Here is a 23,871-nt window from a genome sequence, read left to right as displayed (position 1 = left end):
AAAAAAAACACACACATATATATATTATCATAAATCGTATTATAGTAATACTTAATTACCGGGGTGGAGCATTTGAATGTGAAACTGCCTTGTAATATACGGAAAAAAGATCTTCATTATCCAGATGGTACGGAGGAACTGTGTGCTGCTATTAATTAAATAAAATACTTTATTTATTTTCTTATGATATAAATAGTGTTGCTAATGAAAATAAACTGAGAAGGCAGGCACATTGCATTGAGAAAAAAATAATATCTATAGATATAGATATATATTTATATAGATTGAACCATATATGTTTAGCACATATATTATTTACTTTCTTACCAATTCTCCCACTTCAATAGCTCCCCTACCTTGTGCAGCAGTCGAGGTTTCAGCTTCCGATGCCTGAAATCTTGTTATTAGACAAACGAAGGTTAGTATATGAATATTGAGCAAATTTCTTAATTAATTACTTTTCGAAAGTAAGTTTTGTTTATAAATAATATATGTGATTTTTGTCGAATCTTCAATATCTCGTTTTGAAAATTTTACACCAAAATAAGGTGATATTTTGGTTAAGGGATATCTCACCAATGTTAGGTCCCAAGAGTGTTCTAGAGAATTTCTCACGACTAGAATTGGTCTATTCCATATAATGGCCTTAAAATGAATGAACTCTACAACTTTTGATAATATCATAATTTTTTTAAAATTATATGAAAAATATTCGGATATTGTTTGACCAATAGAAAAATGATTTTGAACAACCAAAAATTACCTTTCCAGAACTCATTATGATAAAGAATGCTGAGACAATAGCAAAATATAGATAAACTGCTAGAAAAATAACATAAGCATAAGGTAGAGTAAAAATGATAATTAATATGTTCGTATCCCTTTCCATGTCCATCCCCAAAATAGAAATATGAGCATAGCTATGATTTATTTGTGTTTGTTAGGGGGTTTGGATTTTGAGTTGAGATTTGAACAGTAAAAAATTTGAATTTAAATAGTTGTATGATGTGATATAAATAGATGTTGACGTGATGTTTTGAATGTAAAATTGATTTTTAGTATAATGTAAAAAATAAAAATTAGGTGTTTGAATTGATATTTTTGGGGAAAAAAAATTGGATGAATAGTGAAAATTAAATCCAATCCCCCAAACAAACACCATTTATGGATTGAAATAATATTCCCATAATCATTCTTATTTTCATAATAAACAAATTTTTGTATTCATCTTTTATGTCCATCAATCAAGAAGGTTTCAAAAATCAATATTTTAAACCATTCTAAAAAATCACATTCTTCTCCCCGTAAAACTTTTTTCTCTTTTTTTCTTTCAAATTATGTGTTCATATCCTCGTCATTTTCTTTAAGAAGAAAATTCTTGAATAGAAAACTCTTTTCAACTTCCTCTAACCATCCAAACTCCGGTGATTATTCTAACTATCGATGGAAACAAAATACTTTTTCCATTGTGAAAATCTCCGAAGGACTCCTGAAGGTTGCAAGAGGTTGTGATAAGAAGCACAAATCCTCTTTTGACTTCCAATTCAGAGTATAATTTCACTAAAAAAAAGAGCCAAGCTTTTTCAGCTTCTAGAATAGGATTTTGGATTGTGGGTTGTATCATTGGAAAATAGGATTCTTGTTTCCATCCCAACTTTCAAGGGTTTAGGTCAAGGCCACCCTTTGGACAAGGAACCCAAGGCTTTTTTATTATTTTTGTTTGTAAATATCTGGTGAGTTAGCTTGACGAGTTTTAAAAACATTGTGAACATCCTTCTTCTACCACAAGCTAATGAGCACGCTGAGGGGGCGAACAAAATTTTCATTGGTATCATCAACAAAATGATAGAAACGAATCCAAAGAGATGGCATGTGTTACTGCCACAAGCTCTCTGGGCACATCGGAATAGTAGGAGTTCGGCTACAGGATTCTCACTGTATCAACTTACGTTCAGACAGCACGCAGTGTTACCCGCAGAACTTCAGGTTACATCAGCCTGAACAACAGCCACAACAGTGGATGTCAGTGAAGAATTCCAGTAGAATATGATACAAAATTGGAACAATTGGATACCATCTGATTAGCAGTCATCGATCGAATGGTCAAACAGAACAAAGCGCGAGCAAGGTACTATAGTAAGAATGTTTGGTATCGGACTTTTAAAGAAGGAGATCTGGTATGGAAGAATATACTTTTTATCTACAAGAAAATTGATCAGTTAGGGAAATGGTCTACAAATTGGGAAAGACTATATATAGTCCACAAAGAGATTGGAAATGGAACTTTTATTATCATGGATCAAGAGGATGAACTACTACATGGGAGTATTAATGCTAAATACTTGAAAATATGTTATCATGCTTTTTTAAGTAACAAAAACTAACATTATTCATTGGGTTTATTCAAAATCCCATGAGGGTTCTAACCTATGTTGGGTTCACTCATCATCCAAAAGGGTGATATAAGAATATTCTTTTTCTGATTCAAAATCTCCATCCCACTGGTTGGAGGTCGGTTCTAGTTCTTCATCCAGTAAGTCTTCAAGATCAGGATGGTACCGTTCCCACTATTCCTGCATTTTATCCAAATCCTATTTGGTATGAATCTTCATGTCTAGCAAAGATTGGCGTTCTTGATCAAAGAGAATACAAAGTCTTAAAAAAGATGATCTTTGTTGAGAAAACACGTTGTTCCAGTTTAGTTCTGGAAGAATGGCCATGACATGATGTTCTAGTAGGTCCATGTGATGATCAAGTACGAGCACTCAACTAAGGATGTCATGGAATGGTTCATACACACTCAAAACACGTTCATGAATCACGGCGTGGTGTATTGTTCTCCTTCCACTTTGTGAAAATTTGAATTTGAAATCAAGTTGTTTTAGTATTTCTATCATGACTTCTGTGTGACCACCAAAAGGATATTACCCAACCAGGAAGAGTTCTAGAGAGTTTCCCCAATCTCTGCTAAGGATTCAAATGCGTGGGGAGGACATTTTTTAGTGGTGATAAGGAGAAGTAGTAGATATGTATCAGGCGGAGTTTGGAAAGGCAATGGGATTATCATGACGTATTCCTTATTTATAGATTAAGTTTAAATCTCAGATTCAATCTCTTGTTATGGCGTGTGGTTGGAAGGTTTGGATCCGCTAAAATACACTTAGTTAAAGGGAGAATATGACTTGATCAAAAATAGGAAATAACTGAAAATTATTACAGAAAAGCATCTAGTGCAACTCGGATGTCGAAAAATTTGAGCTCAAGTTGGCCGTTTTTGTGATTATGAAAAGCGACGTAATGCTCATGCATAAGCCTCGACTGAATTAAAGTTTGCAGCTCATGAGGAAGTTGAGTTCGGCTCTAGTGATAGTCATCTATTAATTGCTTCTCTTCGTAAATGCAACCATCCAGGGTGGTCATCTCCCTCCGAAGTCCATCCAGCTCTTTTGATAGACGATCAGACTCTACTTTTTTGGTGTTGATGTCCTCGGCCATAATGGATCCGGAGTGGAGAAGGCCTTCAAGGGGATCATGAGCTTGCCTAAGATTTTCATCGGCCTTGGAGATGAAGTTTTCAATCTAGAGCGAGTCGGTTGCAAACAGTTGAGAATGTCTTGCTGGATAGATCCGCATTTAAAAAAAAAAAAAAGAAGTTAATTTGTACTTTAGGATCCGCTCCATAAGTGGGTGCAGAGTGGCACTAGGATCAACAGAGGGATGAACCAACAAATGAAGCATGAACTGAGCGAAGGCTTGAAGGTCTGATCGTCCAGGTCACGAAAGGAAATTAAGGCACATTTGGTCATCACTTGCCGAGCCTCGGGAGTGATGGAAATACTGGCTAAGGGTGTGAGGTTAGTTTGGCCCTGTGAGCATAAATGATATAAGTGAAGTTTCAGTACGGTACTGTTTGTGCAGTCAATGGAAGGAGAAGTTGATACCTGGCCCTGGACGACAGTAAGGTTAGATGGGGCAATGAGAGGTGTTGTGTGAAGGGGGATCCATAGAGCGCCCAGACCCCAACTTCTGACTCTTCACCGGCGGGTGGGGGGTTGGGCCCGAAAGGATTACATTCCGAATTATGTAAGAAAATTGCAGTGAGGTTTTTAGATAGGGGCACGAACTAAGGAATCATTTTAAACTCACCATTTTCTCTTAGGCTTCGATCAAGCCCCCAACCTCTTGACTAATGGAGGGGTTCCCAGAGTTGGAGAAAGATATGTCTTCTAAATGTACATGCGGTTCCCTCACCTGGTCGCCCGAAGGTTGGTTGACAATTCTAGTCAGTTGATTAACGTCCTCGATATGTTGATCGGCTGCACCAACTGATTGGCCAGCAGCCTCATAAATGGTAGTACGTACCTAGGAAAGATGTCAAGTCAGATGAAGACGAAAGGTAAATACGAATCCTCAAGGAAAAAGTCATATCAAGGGAGAAACCATTCAGACAGAATAATCGGCTGCAGGGGTTTGCCTCATGGTCGGTACCTCTTCCGACCGGTTATCTGCGGTTCTTCATACACGGTACGTATAGCTTGGTTGAGTTTGGTCTGTTTGTGGGTTGGGAAGTTGGGTCTCAGACGGCTGTTGCACGGGCGCCTAGAACACATAAATGTAAGTAAACTTCAGAATAAGAAACAAACAAAATATCATTAAGGAAATCACTGGTGGAGGCAATTTAAGGCGCGCAGTCAATTCGATGGGGGTGGCCTGAGTAATTGGTCTGAAGGCTTGAGGAAAGTCAGTCAGAATGGCAATTTGTTCAGGGGCGCTAGTGGTCGGTAAAATCGGATGAACTACAAGAAAGGCATTTTAGTAGGATTAGCTAAAAAACCAGAGTATGAGAGAAATAGTAAGAAATACTACTGATTTTAGGAAAAAGCTTAAGGCGGAGATTAGTCGACAGCCAATGGGTATCTATGGGTAGATAAGCTAGGTACTCACTAATAGCTTGTTAATGTACCATGGTTGGGCCACTGAGCTTTGTTCAAGCAACTACCTTTGTCTTGGTCCTCTTTTTGGGAACACTAGGGTCAGCTTCAACCATATGTGCCTGTTTGTGGGGAGTGGTCGGCGGTAGGGCAAGAGGCGGTTGAGGCTCGATGGTTACAATAGTCTCCAGAAGGCCTATCAGCTTTTTGCACGGGTGGCCAACCTGTGCCCAGGTAACCAACCACCACTCGGGAAATGAGTCAACAATTTTGACAGAAGGTTTGAATGGGATATACGAGTTTAAAGTAATGTATTAGGGAGTTGGGTAAGGTAAGGTTGAATAAAGTAGGATTTAACGCTACCGTTAGGGCTTTGGTTGATAAGGTGACGGCTGGCGACTAGAACAGGTAGACCCTGGCGATAGCCGAATTGGCGTGCAAAGAATTGAGGTTGGTAATGGAAAGTGGAGTATGATTTGCGGCCCTTTTTATCAAGTCTCTTACTAGAATAGAGATCTAGGCTTCAGGGTTGAATCCCAGGAAAATGGGTAGGTTAGATTAGGCAAAGGATCTAAATAAGGAATAGGGTAGTCGGTATTACAACAAAGCCAAAAATAGTTTATGGAATATTTTTCTTATATTTGGAGGGCATAGTAGTGGGTATCGATTCGGTGAAGAAAGAATCTTACGTAGAGTGTCTCTCGCGGGTTTGAGGTTGGATGTATCATAGCAGAATCGGGATAAAGATAGGCCTAAGAAATGGTCAGAATCCAGTAAAAGGACAGACGACCATAGAAAGTGGCAGGAAAGTAGAAATGAACTATAGCTCAAGAAACCAAAAAGAACCTGAACATACATTATTTAATTTTTTAGTATCAAGTAAGCGGGTGTTGACTTGAGAAAGACCCTAAAAAGGTTGGCCAGAAAGAAGGTGCAAATTGAAAATAAATGATCGGAAGTTAAGTGTATTTCGAAATCTAAATGAATAGGGAGTACACACTTAGATGGGGAGAGAATGACGTACCGATAGAGCAAGAAAATATAAGGAAAGTGGTGTGTTTCTTGTTGGTCGCATGGGTGTGAGGAAGACCTCTGTACAAGGTGCGATGTTGGTCCACTTTTTATCATGTATGTCGGTCAAACCCTAGCTCGCATGGTCAAAAGGGAGCTCTTGACCATTGAGGGTGCCAACACTGGATGCTCGTCCACAATTAGGAGGTAGGCGATCATGGCTACGTCCATTAACGTTGGGCTGATGGGACCTGCGGGCAGTAAAAAGGTGTTGACTTTGTGATCTCATAATGCTTCAATAGCTAGCAAAACCTTCTCGTGAAGGTGGAAAACGTTAGTGGAGAGGAAGATAGCCTTATCAAGCCCTTTCCGTTGCCATTTATCTTAAAAGTGTGGGGTCCAATCTTGAGTGCCAAGTTCGAAAGGCATTTTTTGGATTGATAAGGTGGATTTTACGATCTAAGGAAGAGATCTTAGTATCTCCTGCACTCACTTTGCATCTTCTGAGGTTGTGCAATAAGGGCGAAGGTTTGGAATTAGAACCCTTGACAAAACAAGATCAATGTTCGGGTTAGATCCATCAAAGGGAAGGGAAGGAATGTGGTGTGCCATTACAAGGAATGTGATTTTCCAGAAATTAAGGGATGATGTAAGAAAGAGAAGATGATAAAGATTATTTTTATACAAAGGAATTTGTATATTTGAAAGGAGAAAGTGAGAAAAATCTTAAGCATCCATAAAAGGGTTTGTTATAAACCTTTATATGACAGTGAAACAATGTGATTATTACTTTGAGAAGGTGATAAAGACTACTGTCTATATTGTAGTTTGAGAAGTGGGGTGTGAAACTCTCGTCAGTTAAGCGCTCAATCTAGGTAACTGATTGATAAACAGTCAAAGATAGTTTTATTGTTTTTATAAAAGGACTTCAGTGGGAAGGATTAAAGGATTTTCAACCGATAAGAATTCAGATAACTTCGTTTAGGATCATCACTAATACAGTCTATTTTCATTTACTTTTTAATGTAATTAAGTCATGTATTTAAATATTTCAAATCTCAAGTACAAAACATCAAGTTCGAAGTTTGTTCGAATTTCACTATTTTTTGTTGAAATTTTCTCCTCAACAAGTATATTGCAACTAATATAAATACACCACCTCGCAAATTTCACCTAGGATAATCTAGTCATTTCTTATCATAACTAATCTTAAACACAAATAACTCATGCCACTCTTCCCATCATAAATATATAAACTCAAAATTTCTCCAACACTTCTACCCAATGTTTTCATCAAATTTCAACCACATTACACAAGTACATAGTTCCCACCTTTCCCGAACTTCATTATAATCATATATCCGTCAAGTTCACTCGCTAACATCTCATGCACTAGTATCCGCCACCTTAATTATATCCCAACATTCACCCATTATATTTTGCTTTAATTTGCTTTATAAGAATTAGAGTTCTTTTTTTTTTCTTTCATATATTTTACTTTGCACAATCGCAATCACAAACTCACTGTAATTATTATTTTAAAATTATTTCGCGATTTAAAAAATCTATGATTTCGACTTGGAAACTCATTAGTAAAAAGAGTATAAAATCATCTTTGATGTAAATGAGGTAACTACAACTTCGACTTCATTTTATTTTATACCGTCAACTATAAGCCACAATCACAAGTTCTATTCAATATAATTTCCGTCAACTCAATACTTCATCAAATTTTTGGTGCTATTTCTAATAGTTTTAAATCAAGAATTATTTCTTAGAAATACTTGAGTTCTATTTACAAAATTTTATGCCTTACTTTATTATTTAAATTTCTAATCGTTTAATTGGATGTGGTACAATATTCATAGGGGTATTGTTAAATATTTTCAGTGTGTACCAAATTTCACTCATTCTCGAACTCAGAGACGTATGTTTAGAGAAATAACTATATAAATAATCAAGACCATGCAGGGAAACAACAACCAAACTATTAATTCCGCGCTTACAACACTACTTCATATGGATTTTTAGAAGCCTGCCAACTGTTGCAATTGATCCACAGCTAATTCAAGTTCTTTGCACCATCAAGAAAGGTGGGACTAAAATGCGGCAACACATTGTTAGGGTTGAGAAAGCCAAAACTTTGCAAACTCAGATGATCAATGCACAAGCCTCATATTACATTAATTTATCTCAGGTCATCCCCAAGTACGTTGTTCATCAAGAAAATCTTTATTCATTTTGCCTAAGAAATTTAACATCATAAGATATAGAAAACAATATATGTCCCTATTTTATAATCACCCGCCTTCTGTTTCTATGAACCAACTGCAACAACATATTATATGACAAGCCAGTCCTTCATATCTACTTATTTATTCAATCAACTTCAATCCATCTGCTTGGAAAAATTACTCCTATTGTATATGGTGAAAGAAGTCAAATAGATTATAATACTGAAACTGTAGATGATTTAGAAAGCATGATCCCAGGAGCTCTTGAAAGCAAGTATATTTGATTAATGTTTAAACTTCTCTTTTTCTAGATGTTCTAAATCTTTCTTTTTAACTTTATGATTCTTCAACCAAAGATTCCACCATAAGGTGTACTTAACATAATGTCCCAACTTTTTCAAAAAGGAAAATGACCGACATATTTTCTCCAACTTTTTCCAAGTGCATTAAATTCATCTATACTTTACTCTGGCGTTAAATGTTTTATTAAACATGGTGCATGACTAAACTACCTTTTTTTTACGCACTGTAGCTCGTTAAAAATCATCCAAGGAAGGTATTGTTCAGAAACCATTATCCATTGTTCGGGCCAAGTCCAAACACAAGAAATAAAAAACATCTTCAGTATTTTGTTCTTTTCTTTGATCATGCTATAACATGTTTAAACATTTTTGAATTAATATATTTTCATTAACTTCTTATTGATCACCAATAAAATTGTTGAGCAAGTAAGGAAAGATTATTTTCTGATATTGACTATTCTACAAACTTGCCAATTACAACAACGTTACTCTTTTTTAGAAAAAATATAGATTTATTAGAGCAAAAAATAAAAATGCAAGTTGAGTTACAAAAATAATCCAGAAAATGGATCCAACTATTAAAGTTATGAGTAAGAGTAAAAAAATAAAAAATCTTCTCTTTAGGCATTGTTTCTTCACCAGTGAGGGTGGGTATTTTGTTCTGGTCCACCCAATAAGAGGCTTCAGGAACTTGATCAGGAATGATTGGATTTTTCTTCTAGCTGGAATTAAAGGAAGCAATCAAATTTTAAAACCGTCCCTCCTTTAGAATACATTTCTAATATTTCACCTCCCGTTGTAGAAAATTTGGTTGATGATATTCTTCCAGATGAGACGTATCCTGAAATTTCTATTAAAGAGTCATCTTCTCTCCCCTTATTAATCATTCATATTTCTATAAACTGCTCTCCTTGGTTCGAGATCTAAACCGGGTCCTTGGATGTCGTCTTTGAGTGAAGAGATCATCATTGTTGATGCTGGAAATAAAAGACACGATACAAATTAACCCATTGTCATAGGTACACAGGACTCTTGTAGGGATGTCTTTTCACCCTATTCTAACAAAAATATAATGATGTGTGATAAATTATGTAGGTTTTCAAATTTTATCATTTTTATATGTTGATGGTTCTTCAATGATTTTGATTAGATAACCGGTTTTGTGGTCATTTATTTCCCTTATGCATTGTGTTTCATTCCAAAGGTTATGGCCTATTCAAACTTTTTTCTCATTTCTCTAATAAATGGTGGTATTAATTCAAATATTTAGCATCTATGTATGTTTTCATTTTTTTTCTCATGAATATAGATCAATTTATATGCTTCATTCCAACCAATTGAACTAAAATGAAAAAGATCTTTCCAAGCTGGAGAATAATTCTCAAGTCTTGGATCCTTCGTTCATTCCAGAAGAACTACTTTGCACACCAAATATCTAACTCAAAAAGTTTTATGTTTTATTTTTTTCTATTATAATGTATGGCTATATTGTCTTTATTCACCTTATTTTCATGGATAGAATGTAATCTCCATAGTATAGCAACATCGTAATGCTTTGGAGACAAATTATTTTGTTGAAGAATCATCAATGAAGGAACTGTTATCTTCAAAGATAACACAACATATTGTCCACAGTCTAACTAGAATTTGCCATATCATGTAACTTTTGCTTTACAATTTCTACAAATCCATAAGGCTTTTCCAAAATATTTCATTCCACGTTTGAGGATTATATTTTATATCTTTCTTTGTTATCCCTATTAGGATCTTATTAAAAGTCTTGGAATATCTATTAACTTGAGCATAGTATGGGAATGAATAGATAATCTTGATCTTGTATTGAATCAAGAAATCTAAAACGTTATCACTTGTAATAATCATCCCTTTGATCCGTTGTGAAAGATTATAGAATTCTAAATCTATGAATAATGCTTTCCTTGGCAAATATGATGATTTCTATAGTAGTAATATGATCAATAGTATTTTCTCGATCCATTTTGTAAAAAAAGAAAGCATAGCTACCATCATGAACAAATACTTTTTACAAGATGGAGGATAGATTTTACCTATGCTATCAATTGCCCAACCCCTAATTGGCCATGGCTTTACTATAGGATGCAATCCTTCTGCAGGGACTCGATGTGTCGGTTCGTGCTTTTGAAAAGCTTCACATCCTTTGCATATTGAATGCAATCTTCCATCATAGATGCCAAGAATTCTCAATATCTACATTTAACCTAATGCGTCGTGATACTTAACCTTTGTGATCCATATATTCCTTTGCGAACATCTTTCATCACCTTCATAGATTCCCCCATATTTAAAAATTTGAGCAATATACATTCAGTAGTTTATTGATGAAATTCTTCATTTATCACAACATTCTTTAATGCTTCTTTCCTAAGATATTTTGTGCTTATGTTGCTGCATTATCAAAGTACTTGATTATATCAATTCTTCAATCCATTTTTTAAGATACATGATATAATTCCATTTTACCTCTAGCACCATAAGGTTTGTGTCCCCATGCTTTTTAAGCCAATTAACTGGCTTCCATGTTTTCTCATTTTGAATAAAAGTTATAGTAGCATCCTCAAAATGTCTCAGCAAACTAAGTTCTTCTCTCCGTAATTCTGCTAACTTTGGATCTTTGCATTTTGTACTCACCACTTAAGTGTTTTAAAACAAGTTGGGAGTCGCCTTCTATGTAGATAGTTTGTACCCCTTCCTTTATCAAAATTTTCAATTGTGTGATATATGCTTTGTCAAATCTTCAATATCCCGTTTTGAATATGATTCTTCGAAATATATGATGTATTTGGGAAGGGATTATCATCAATGTTGGTTCCACAAAGTATTTCAAAGGTCCTCTCACGACTCAAATCGGCCTATTTACAAAGAATGGTCTGAAAATTGATAGATTCGACAGCTTTGGATGATACAAAAAATTATATGAACACTATTGGGGAATTTCTTTTTTATTTTTACGATGTGGGAACTTGCAGCCGCTATCCGAAAGTGTGCACTGGGTAAACCTCCGGCCAAACCTAATACCCTGCAAACTAGGTCCGACAAACAAGTCACACTAGGCGAACCATGTGTGGTAGGTGACCTGAGGCGGCGGAGGTTTGAACCCATGACCTCAATGTCACACGTCCAACCCCCACACTAGACAAAAATGGTTGGCCAAAGATTACCTTTTCAGAATTGATTCTAAAGGATGTTCAGATGGTAAGGTAATATAGGTAAACTACTAGGAAAGATAAGATAAGATAAATTTGAGATGATAATTGATCTGTGCGTCCTCTTTTTCCATAAAGGATTGAGGATCTAAATACCATCCGCAAAACAAAAGAGAAATATAAGTCTAGCTATGAAAATCTTATTGATTAAATTACCATTTATTGGGATACGATTGATTATTTTCATAATAAACTATCTTATTCACCATCCACTCCATCTATCCATATGGATATTATTTATTCCCTTTACTGCAAATATATCTCGTTCACTAAATATGCTTCAAATTTTTAGCTTCTAATCCACTCATATCTTTATTTTTGGATGATCAACGAATAGAATATTTGGCTTAGAAATCATATGCCGAACAATATATTTATTGATGCTTTGAGATCGAGCAAATTTATGTTTGTGATTAATAAGAAAGATGGCTAAAATCAATAGAATTTTATGTTAGCTTGAAAACCTGAATCCAAAAGGGTCACTCAGGTTTCCTTGGGGCAACTCTTGCAGCGGCGCATTGCCTTGCTCCACATCGTCTATGTATGCTGCGCCTTGCTCCACGTCGTCTATGTATGCCTCCGAAGAATTATCTGTCCATCTTTGAGCCATCTGATGAACACTGAAACACATAAATTATATATGGTCCAATAGTATAAGAAACCTAGAGTTGTTTAATCGATTCAACTCGATCGGCTGCTGCATGAAACATATAGAAATGATGGCCTAAACAAACCATTTTATATGCATTCTCAAAGTAGATTCAGCGTTCATTTTTTCTCTTTTTTTATTGTTTTTATTATTCATATCGAACGATTTTTTAAATAAAATGTATTTCTTTTTTCACAAAAATTATAGAAAATATTGTTTATAAAAAATTAAATAAAAAAATAAAAAGAAATTAAAGTTAAACACACCCTTAAAAAGTTACTCATTTCTCCACCTACTATTTGCATTATATGATTATTTTGCCATTGTCCATTTTTAGAAGGGTTTGTGTTATTTATAAATTACCTAAAATCTATCAATATGTGTTTGTTTGGGGTTTGGATTTTGAGTTGGGATTTGAACAATAAAAAATTTGAATTTGAATAGTTCTATGATGTGATATAAATAGGTGTTGATGTGATATTTTGAATATAAAATTGATTTTTAGTATAATATAAAAAATAAAAAATAAGTGTTTGATTTGATGTTTTTTGGGGAAAAAAATGGAATGAGTCCCCCAAACAAACACACCATAAACATAAAATTTAATAATAATAATAATAATAATAATAATAATAATAATAATAATAATCAAATACCTCAATCCAAATGTGTTTTAGATCGTTCCTGCAGGATAAAATTGCGAATTACATAAACTTAAAGAAACCATTGCAAATATTTCGAAACTAATGAAGCGAAGTTCATTACAAAGAAACCAAATTCCTTTCAGAGTGAAGTCCACTTTTTTATATAGAAAATGTTGTCACTTTATATAAACTCTCTGATATTTATATTTGGTAAACATAATAAATCCACTTTCAATTATAAAAATTGGAAATGTTGCTACAATCCTATTGCTATGTGAAGAATACTTGAATGACATTAAATTAAATTATTGATATCTACTGTTAAAGAGATAATAATAATAATACTGCCTCCGTTTCATAACAATTTATCTATTTTTTCATTTTGGTCTGTCCCGTAACAAAGCATCTATTTTTTTTTTTAGTAATTGTACTATCTATATAATATTACAAATACCTTTCAATTTACAATATATTACACATATGTCATTATCTTTATATTATACAATACTAATAGGGTTAATTTAGTCTTTTTACCTTTATTTCTACTTTATCTTATTGTAATATTAATATTTCTAAAACTTCGTGTAAAAAGTAAATGGATATATAGATATAGGACGGAGGGAGTAATAATTACTCATTCAATCTCATTTCAAAATTAATTATTTTGAATTTAACTTAGTTGTAATATTGTGATATATTTTATTTGTTTAATATTTTATGGATAAAATAGATATAAATAAATTTTAATGTAAATATTTTTGTATTTATACAAATTATTGGTGTAAGGTTTGTAACAATATTAAAATTTTAAAAATATAAATTTAAATTTAAATTATTTTTAATGAATTATTATTGTAAATGTTTAAAATATATAGTAAATTTTTTATATTTGATTAGATTTTTCCTAAAATTTTCACTATTCACCAATTTTTCGTCAAAATAATATCAAATCAAAATTTTGTTTATATTATAAAATTATACATACATTCAGAACATTAATATTATATATATATATATATATATTACATCAAATTATTATTCAAATTAAAAAATTTACTGATCTAAATTCAAACCCAAAATAAAATTTTGACCGAGCCCTACAAATGGAGACCGTGGGACTCTAATTTGAGACCTCGCTTAAGCTCTAATATTCTTGGATGTAAAAGTTTGAATTTTTAGAAAAATGCAGTCATTAAATATATATATCTTCGCAAACGGGAGTCCCCGACATACCCCCTCATGTACAAGTGGGAATATGCGAAACTTGCACATGCGTATGCCGCAAATAAGGACGGCGGCACTAGGTCATTCTGCACCTGACATGGTATCAGAGCCTAAACTAGGTCTTGAGTTCGAGTTCCACCATCCCCATTTGTGCAAGTTTAATAACAACATCCGACAATATTGTTGAAAATATTAAAATTATTTTTAAATTTTTAAAAAATTCAGTTAAGTCCAGCCCCACTTGAATCGGATTTTCAGATCATACATATTTTTGTCTATTCTAATTAAATATAATTAAAAATAGGGATGATTCAGTATGGCATATAAAAAATCCGAGTCATATTGTATACCGTTATGAAACTTCTGTTATATTAAAAAATATACTGATATTCTACTAAACTCGGTATACTAAAAATTTGGTAACAAATAAATATACCGTACCATATTGATAATTCGGTATACCGAAAGTATATGTATTTATTGTTTCATACTGAAATATCAAAATTAAATATAATTTTATAATATAGAAAAAATAAAAAATAATAATTTTTGTATCAATATACTTAATTATTGATATATACCGATATATCAAACATTAAATTAAAATATTAACACAATATATAATATTTTTGTTGTCTACCGAAATAATTTCGGTATTTTGATATATATCGATAGTATCAAACCATATATTGATTTCGTATTGAAAAGCTCAGTACAATATTTTTAGAATACTGAAAGTTTTAAGTTTTTGGTATTTTTTGGTATAATATGCACTATATTTCTGCAATTCAATATTTTTTTTACCTCTAATTAAAAATAAATCATTTAAATAATTATGGATAAAAAAACAGGATGTTTTCACCCAACAAAATTTTCAATATGTTTCACAATTAATATAATAAAAATTACAATACAATATAAAATACATTCACATAATATATAATATCTATTTTACACACTCATAAAAGATAAATAATTCAATATAAAGTATTATTTATTTTACCGACACTATTTCACATACCTAATATAAAAATATTATAAACTAAAAAAATAAACAATTACACCCTAAATAAGTTAAGTTAATTAGTTAATATTTAATTGTTTAATTTTTACCTATAAAAGGTGGTGTAATTGAATAGGACAGACAAAAAAAAAATTGACGTAATATAGTGAGACGGAGGAAGTATTATATAAAACATTCTGGACCGATTATCTTGTATTTGTAAGCATATTTTTCATTATATTACAAGAATAATCTACTATCTTAAACAAGATTGACTACAATTTATTACATTTGGGTGTATATTATAATGATTGGTTGGAATAATATTATTTCATATATTCAATCAATTGTTTAGTTTGAGCTTGTTGACTTAGTTTTGGTTGTTGTTGTGTTCTTTCCAAATTCATCGAATGATTATCAGATCTCGTAAAATTTGTTTGTCTTCAACTTAAATTGAGGATTTAGAATAATTTTGAACTAGTTGCATATATTTCTCACCTTTTTTTTTTTTTTAATGACGTGAGAACCCACAACCGCTATCCGAAAGTGGGCACTAAAGTCACATTAGACGAACCATATCTGACAAGTGACCTGAGACGTCGGAGGTTTGAACCCATGACCTCATGATCACAAAGGGGTTCTCTGAAGGACTCTTATTGGCATTTCTAAAGCCAGATCCGACCCGAATACACATGGCTGGACCTAAGATCCGAATTGGACCTGATTATACTCGAATCCGATCCGAACAATATTCGACAAGACCCGATGGACACGACTGACCCGAATTTTTTTTTTTTACAATTCTTAAAATTTAATTTGGACTCAAACCCAGATCCGGATAGGTGAACCCGAGACCCGAACTGGACCTAATAAGGGTACAGAATACCCGATTCGGACCTGAACTCGTTACTCGAATAATGAATCCAATCCCAAATAAATAGGTCAGGTCTCGAGGCTACTCGGACCCATTGTCATCCCTAACAAAAATTAGGTGATGGGTTTAATCTTTGTAATCAATGAAAATTGAAATTATGAATTTAAGTAATTGGATGCGGAAAAGCTTACCAAAGAGTTTGGCATAAGGCCCAAGAGATATAATGGGCCTGAGAATGAAATAAAGCTCGAGGGGCTTAATAGTAAAATCGTGAAATTTCAGAGGCTATTTGGTTCAACAATTTGATGAAATTTTATGGGATTTGAATTTTAAAAGCTCTATCAATTTATATTTGGTTAAAAATAGATAATAAAATTTAAAGTGAATGAAATTTTAAAATTTATATAATTTTTCAGTAATTTTATTACTTTAAAATCTCGTTCTCATTGTATTTCATATTTTATCATTGTACTCTCATATTCAACAAAAAAAAAAAAAAAAAAAATCATTTCTTTCTTCTCTTTTTTAAATATTATTTGTATATATATAAATTTTTATTTAAATATACTACTTCCTCCGTCTCAGTTAATTTGTTCACTTTAGTCTATGTACGGAGTTTTAGGTATTGTATAATTAGTAAGTAATTAAGAAGTGTATTAGTAAAAATAATTATATATTAAGATTAAGATGACTAAATAATTTAATTAAAATAAAAAATTATAAATTAGAAATTTTAATACGTGATTAAAGTGAATTATTTTTTTTTCAAAAAAAGAAATGATAAACTATGTCGAACGTACGAAAATAGAAACATTGGACAAATTAAGTGGGACGGAGAGAGTAATATAAATACATTTATTAATTTATAATCATTAATTTTATTCATATTTAATTATATTACTAATAATATTTTAAATAATTAATAATTTAAATTCATTTGAGTGTATTAATTTTTTATTTTTAGTTTAAGGTATTTTTTTTTATTGGATATGAGAAAGAGTGACGGTAGTATAAAAATATTTTATGTTGAATTATTGTATTTTTTAGTGTAGAGATTGTATATTTTGTATAAATCTATATATATTGTATATTTTTAATATAAATCGAAAATCGTATTAAAATATTTTTATTAGAACACATCTAATTTGGTGAAAATATAAATAAAGTTAAAAAATAGATATGAAGTTTAATTTATCACAAGATATAAAACTGGTAAAGGATATTTGGTGTCGACTACATATTAAGGTAAATTTTAATGAAAGTGCTAATAATGATATTTAAAAAAATTTCGATGGCAAATTATCATTTTATATTAGAGAACCACGAAATCAAAAACCATAATATAAAATTAATCTAAATATAACAAAACTTAATCATAAAACAGAAATTCAAAAAAGTAATCTACAAACAAAAATATAAATTTTGTAATTATTAAAATTAAAAAATTGTCCAGGAATCATATATATTGTGAGTTTGGGCTAACGTGGGGTTCACATTATCTATTCTATATGACTATGATTGAGAATGCTCATAGCACCGGAGTTTCAGAAGGTTGTTGGTATTTCAAGCCTATGAAATGGGCTTTGTGGAAATGGGTTTGCAAGATTATTGTAGATTTTTTTTTTATTATAATGGAATGAATTTTATTATTAAACAAGATGATGCGAAAAATCAATAATTACACTAAAGATTTGAGGTCTAAATATTGATTACATAAGTTCGTAACTGACACGTATTAAAGCCTCATAACCATATTATTAAATTTTTAATTTGAATTTAAAATTTCAAATTCAAGATTTTAAATTCAAAAATTCAAATCTGAGAATTTATTTTACAATTATTCAACACATTAATTTCAATATTATCACTGTTTTTCTTTACTTGCGACACATAATGAAGAATATAATTTTGAGAGCCAGTGTGATTGACTTTTAGAAATTTCAAATATTATGTATTTGTTGAACCGCGACTTGTATTTAGCGGTCTATCCGACCCGAAATTAAAGCGAAAAGACTCTTTCAATTGGCAGGGTTCCTTTTAGGCTTATCCTAATTAATAACAAATAGGCTTAGGGTTTAGGGTGTTTTGGGGTGCTTATAAATAGATAGCTATGGTTCCTAGTCGTATGACATGATTGTAACTCTCTGAATCAGTATAATAGAATCTCTCTGGTTCCTGCCCGTTAACGTAGGTTGACACACCGTCACCAAACCACGTAAAACATCTATATTCTTTATTTGCTTTCTTTCTCGTTTTCTCATAACAAGTGCTATCAGAGTCATATCTCATCGATTGAAGATGTCCTCGTCTAAGTTTGATCTGAAGAAGTTTAATGGGTCGAATGATTTTATGATCTGGAAGGTCAAGATGAGGGCACTTCTAGTTCAACAAGGATATGCGGCTGCGTTGGAGGGAGAAAACAAGTTTCCTAAATACTCGTATGAGGAGATAAATACGGAGATTTTGGCAAGGGCTCCTTGCGCGATCTTGCTGTCAGTTACTGATGAGGTGTTATAAGAGGTTGTAGATCAGACGACGGCTTTTGGGCTATGGAATGTGAGAAGTACCAGAATAACTCTCTCACGAAAGTACTCAGGTAAATGATCATCTTAATACCTTTAACTGTATTATTCTTGATCTTCAAGGAGTTGAGGTTAAAATAGATGATAAAGATCAAGCCCTAATTTTACTGTGTTCACTACCTGGTTCATATTAGAATTTTGTAGATACTATGTTATATGGTAGAATTACAATTTCTGTCAATGATGTGAAAGATGCCCTTATGTCTAAAGAATTGAAAAGAAAGGTTTCTCTGGAAGAGGGTTCTAGTTCAGGTCTGTTTGCAAGTAGGGGAAGACCACACGGGAGGGGTACTGGAAATGGGAGGTCGCGTTCAAAATCAAAATCCTCTAGCAAAGTTAAGTGTTATCATTTCAAGAAGAAGGGGCACATTAAAAAGGATTGTCCACATAAGAAGGGAAATACAAAAGTTTATTCCAGTAACAGTGGCAGTAGTGCTGCTGTGGTACAAGACAGTTCTGATGATGGAGACTTTGGTGAAGTTCTGATAGCGTGTAGTGCTAATACTACTGATTCCTGGATTATGGATACCGGCGCTTCTCACCATATGACGTTCTCTCGTGATCTACTCACTTCTTTTAATGAGTGGAATGGAACGGTGAAGTTAGGTGATGATGGCGTTCTAGCCATAAAGGGGAGCGGGATAGTGCAGATAAAATTGCATGACGGTACTGTCAGGAAATTTGACTATTGGTATATTCCTGAACTCAGAAAGAGTTTGATTTCTCTTGGCACCTTAGCCAAGAATGGTTTAAAATATCATGGTGAAGGTGAGTGGGTGAAAGTCCTCAAAGGTGCTAAAAAAAATAAAAAAATAAAAAATAAATAAATAAATGAAAAATGTCTTGAAATGTGCTCTGGTGATGATGAAGGGAAAACTGCAGCATGGAATTTATTTTTTACAGGTCAGTTCAGTGATGGGAACAACGGCGGTATCCCAGTCATTAGATAAATATGATGACAAGACAAATTTGTAGCACCGTTGATTGGGTCACATAAGTGAGTAGGGGTTGTCTACGGTGAGCAAGCATTTTATATGGTTCGGATGTGACATATAAAATTTAATTCTGTGAGGCTTGTGTAAAAGGGAAGCAATGCAGGGTAAGGTTTAGTACCGGTCATCACACTTCAAAAGAAATTCTGAAGTATGTACATTCAGATTTACGGGGTCCATCTCCGGTGAAATCACATGGCGGTTGTTCTTACTTTGTCACTTTTATATATGATTATTCAAAAAAAGTCTGGTTGTACTTTCTGAAGACTAAAGATGAGGTGTTTGAGAAGTTCAAGGAGTGGAAGACCATGGTTGAAAAACGGACGGGTAAACAGGTCAAGACTCTAAAAACTGATAATGGGTTGGAGTTTTGCAACGCTCCATTTTATGATTTCTGTAAGAAAGAAGGTATAGTGAGGCACCGTATTGTACGACGCACACCAAACCCTCATGGCGCGTGCTAGGTGTATGCGCATATTTGCTGGCTTATCTAAGCAATTCTGGGCTGAAGCAGTTAACACTGCTAGGTATCTGGTTAATAGATATCCATCAACTGCAATTGGCTTAAAGACTCCTCAAGAGGTATGGTCCGGTAAACCCTCTGATTACTCTAATCTAAGAATATTTGGATGCCCTGCATACGCTCATGTGAATGATGGTAAGTTGGAGCCGAGAGCGGTAAAATGCATATTTCTAGGGTATGTAACAAGAGTTAAAGGTTATCGACTGTGGTGTACAGAAGGTAAAAATCCCGGTAAATTTCTTATTAGCAGAGATGTAACCTTTCATGAATCTGCTATGCTTGATCAGAGTAGAGGTTGTGAAAGTATTGCAGGTACAAAAGATTGTGGTGCTGACCAGAGGGTGGAGTTTGAGACTCCTGACAGAATTATGATAGAGAAAGAGCAGCAGGATAATACTATTGATCAATCCGATCAACCAGATCAGTCAAAACCTCAAGGGAAACCGGTTGAGCAGGAAGTTGATAACGTTGGTACTGGGGTTGAAGATTCCATAGTAGCAAGAAAGGGAAAGAGAAATATTCAGAAACCAGCTAGGTTTGAAGGATGTGTCAATACATGTGCCATGAATTCTGTGGCTTATGCATTGGCGGTTGGTGATGATCTTGGATCTGATGAGCCAAAGACATATAAAGAAGTTGTGGCGAGTAAAGATGCAGAAACTTGGATTATAGCAATGAATGAAGAAATGCAGTCTCTTGAAAAGAACATAACTTGGGATCTTGTTGCACTACCAAAAGGGGTGAAGCCAGTGGGATGCAAGTGACTCTTTAAAAGAAATGAGGGAATTCCTAGTGTTGAACCTGCTAGGTTTAAGTCAAGACTGGTGGCAAAAGGGTTCTCACGAAAGGATAAAATCGATTACCGTGAAGTCTTTTCTTTTGTGATGAAACACAAAACCATCCGAGTTTTTTTGGCAATGGTGGGTACTTTTGATCTGGAGCTGGAGCAGCTTGATGTAAAAACAACATTCCTTCATGGTAATCTAGAAGAACGGATTTACATGTCTCAACCAGAGGGGTTCGACAGTTCTAAAGGGGACCAGGTATGCTTGTTAAAGAAATCTCTATATGGCTTGAAACAGTCTCCGAGGCAGTGGTATAAGAGATTTGATTCTTTCATGATGTCTAATGGCTATACTCGTAATCAGTTTGATAAATGTGTTTACTCGAAGAAAGTTTCTAGTAATTTCTTTGTGTATCTGTTGTTGTATGCGAATGATATGTTAATTGCAGCTAAAAATATGGTTGTAATTAATGACTTGAAGGCTCTACTAAAGAGCGAGTTTGAGATGAATGATTTGGGTGCGGCAAAAAAAATACTGGGTATAGAGATCTGGTGTGATAGAGAAGCAGGACGGCTATGGGTTTCTCAAGAAAAGTATATTAAGAAAGTTTTTCAGGCATTCTCTGTTGACCAGTCCAAACCGGTAAGTACCCCTTTGGCGGCACACTTTAAACTTGATCGAAGCACTATATCGGCTACAGATTAAGAGGTTAGCTACATGAAAACGATTCTATATTCAAGTGCAGTTGGAAGTCTTATGTATGCGATGGTATGTACGAGACCGGATCTCATTTATGCGGTTAATGTGGTGAGCAGGTTTATGGCTAATCCGGGTGAAACTCACTGGGGAGTTGTAAAGTGGATCTTGCGATATTTGAAAGGAGCGTCTGATATTTGTCTGGTATATGATGATAAAGGCCATGGTGATGGTTTGGTTGGCTATGCAGACTCTGATTACGGGGGTGACTTGGTGAAACAAAGATAACTGACTTGCTTTATCTTCACTTTGTTTGGATGTGCAGTCAGTTGGAAGTCTACTTTACAACCTACGGTTGCATTGTCGACGACTGAGGCAGAATACATGTCAATAACTGAAGATATTAAAGAGGGTATCTGGTTATATGGTATCGTGCAGAGTTTGGGTTTAAAGGTGGAGACTCCGGTGTTATTTTGTGATAGTCAAAGTGCTTTGAGTTCGGCTAAAAATCCGGTGTATCATGAGATAATCAAACATATTGATGTAAGGTTGAATTTTATCCGTGATGTTTTGGAGGAAGACGGGTTTTCTATTCAGAAAATAGCTACAGAACACAATCCAATTGATATATTGACAAAGACGCTACCGACGAAGAAGTTCAAGCATTGCTTGAACTTGGTGAATATTCGCAAGAGGTAAAGTCCTCTCGGGGCATCTGGCAGGAAGGAGACGACTGAGAGATACTGACGAACCTTTGGCGGTTGAAGAAACTCCAAGTCAAGGTGGAGATTGTTGAAACGTGACTTATATTTAGCAGTCTACCAAACCCGAAACCAAAGCGAAAAGGCTGTTTCAATTGGCAGAGTTCCTTTTGGGCTTATCCTAATTAATAACAAATAGGCTTAGGGTTTAGGGTGTTTTGGGGTGCTTATAAATAGATAGTTATGGTTCCTAGTCGTATGACATGATTGTAACTCTCTGAATTAGTATAATAAAATCTCCCCGATTCCTGCCCGTGGACTAGGTTGACACACCGTCACCGAACCACATAAAACATCTGTGTTCTTTATTTGTTTTCTTTCTCGTTTTCTCATAACAGTATTTAATGGCCTGCAAATTTAATGGCCTACAAATGTAATATTAATCATATGGTTGTGTTTTTCTCTATTATAACAAAATGGGATGGAATATGGGAGGGACCATTTCCAACTAATCAAAAGTTTTGAAATTTACTTTGTGAAGAAGGTTTTAGTATCTATAGATGATTTACCGAATTTAACCAACTATTTATTCAATAGTTTAATAAGTGTTGTAAATATTAATATTATAGGAATAAAAAATAGAAATATTAATTATCACTACTGTTAATCACTATTTTGTATATAAATATATATATCAATGTATTATAATATATGTATGATATTGTATATACGTACTTAAGTGTATATATATATAAATACGTATAGGTATGCTAGGTGTTGCTATATATATATGTATATGTATATTGTAATATTAATAAAAGAAGTAATGATGGAGAGATGCAGGGAGAGAATGATAAAGTAAATGTTAAGGCGTGTCTTTCATTTATGGTATTAACACATATATATATAGGAGATTTACACCGCCTAATTGCTTGGATGGGATTCAACCATTAATTAGGCAAATGATAGTGATGTACGTACCATCCACATAGTATACTACGTAATATATATGTATACTTTATGTCTATGTATTGTACAAAATTCCCCCTTGGATGCTTTTATATAAAGAATGTGTCTCGTTAAAACCTTAGTATGAAAAAAACCCTGTGGGAAAAAATCATAGTGAAGGGAAAAGAGTACACCATTCTTGTATTAATTTGTTCCCCCTGATTTAGACTTTACTTGAGATCTTTAAGCCGACGCATTCCAATTCCTTTCACCAATTTGTTGAATGTTGTTGTCGGTAGAGCTTTGGTTAATAAATCTGCAAAATTATCAGATGATCGGATTTGATGCACATCAATTTCACCATTCTTTTGCAAGTCATGGGTAAAGAAAAATTTTGGTGAAATATATTTTGTCCTATCTCCTTTAATATATCCGTCATTTAATTGAGCAATGCAAGCTGCATTGTCTTCGTATATAGTTGTTGGGGGATTTTCACTTTCCGATATTAACCCACAATTCTTTCGAATGTG

The 23,871-nt window shown here is 33.6% G+C and overlaps 1 long non-coding RNA gene across 1 annotated transcript; it reads right to left on the bottom strand.

Annotated features, from left to right (window-relative positions):
• Nucleotides 1–3,696: 3,696 nt before the first annotated feature.
• On the bottom strand, nt 3,697–4,556 carry LOC127241503 (uncharacterized). The gene is made up of 3 exons (XR_007836549.1): nt 4,441–4,556; nt 3,942–4,362; nt 3,697–3,866 (listed from the first exon to the last, which is right to left on the bottom strand). It is a non-coding gene; the product is annotated as an uncharacterized LOC127241503 (long non-coding RNA).
• Nucleotides 4,557–23,871: the final 19,315 nt, after the last annotated feature.

The sequence above is a fragment of the Andrographis paniculata genome, unplaced genomic scaffold (genome assembly GCF_009805555.1).
Source record: "Andrographis paniculata isolate CXL003 unplaced genomic scaffold, ASM980555v1 Contig82END, whole genome shotgun sequence".
In the NCBI taxonomy this organism is placed as follows: Eukaryota; Viridiplantae; Streptophyta; class Magnoliopsida; order Lamiales; family Acanthaceae; genus Andrographis; species Andrographis paniculata.
The sequence above is the reverse complement of the archived record's forward strand: the minus strand, read 5'-3'. Positions and strand labels throughout refer to the sequence as shown.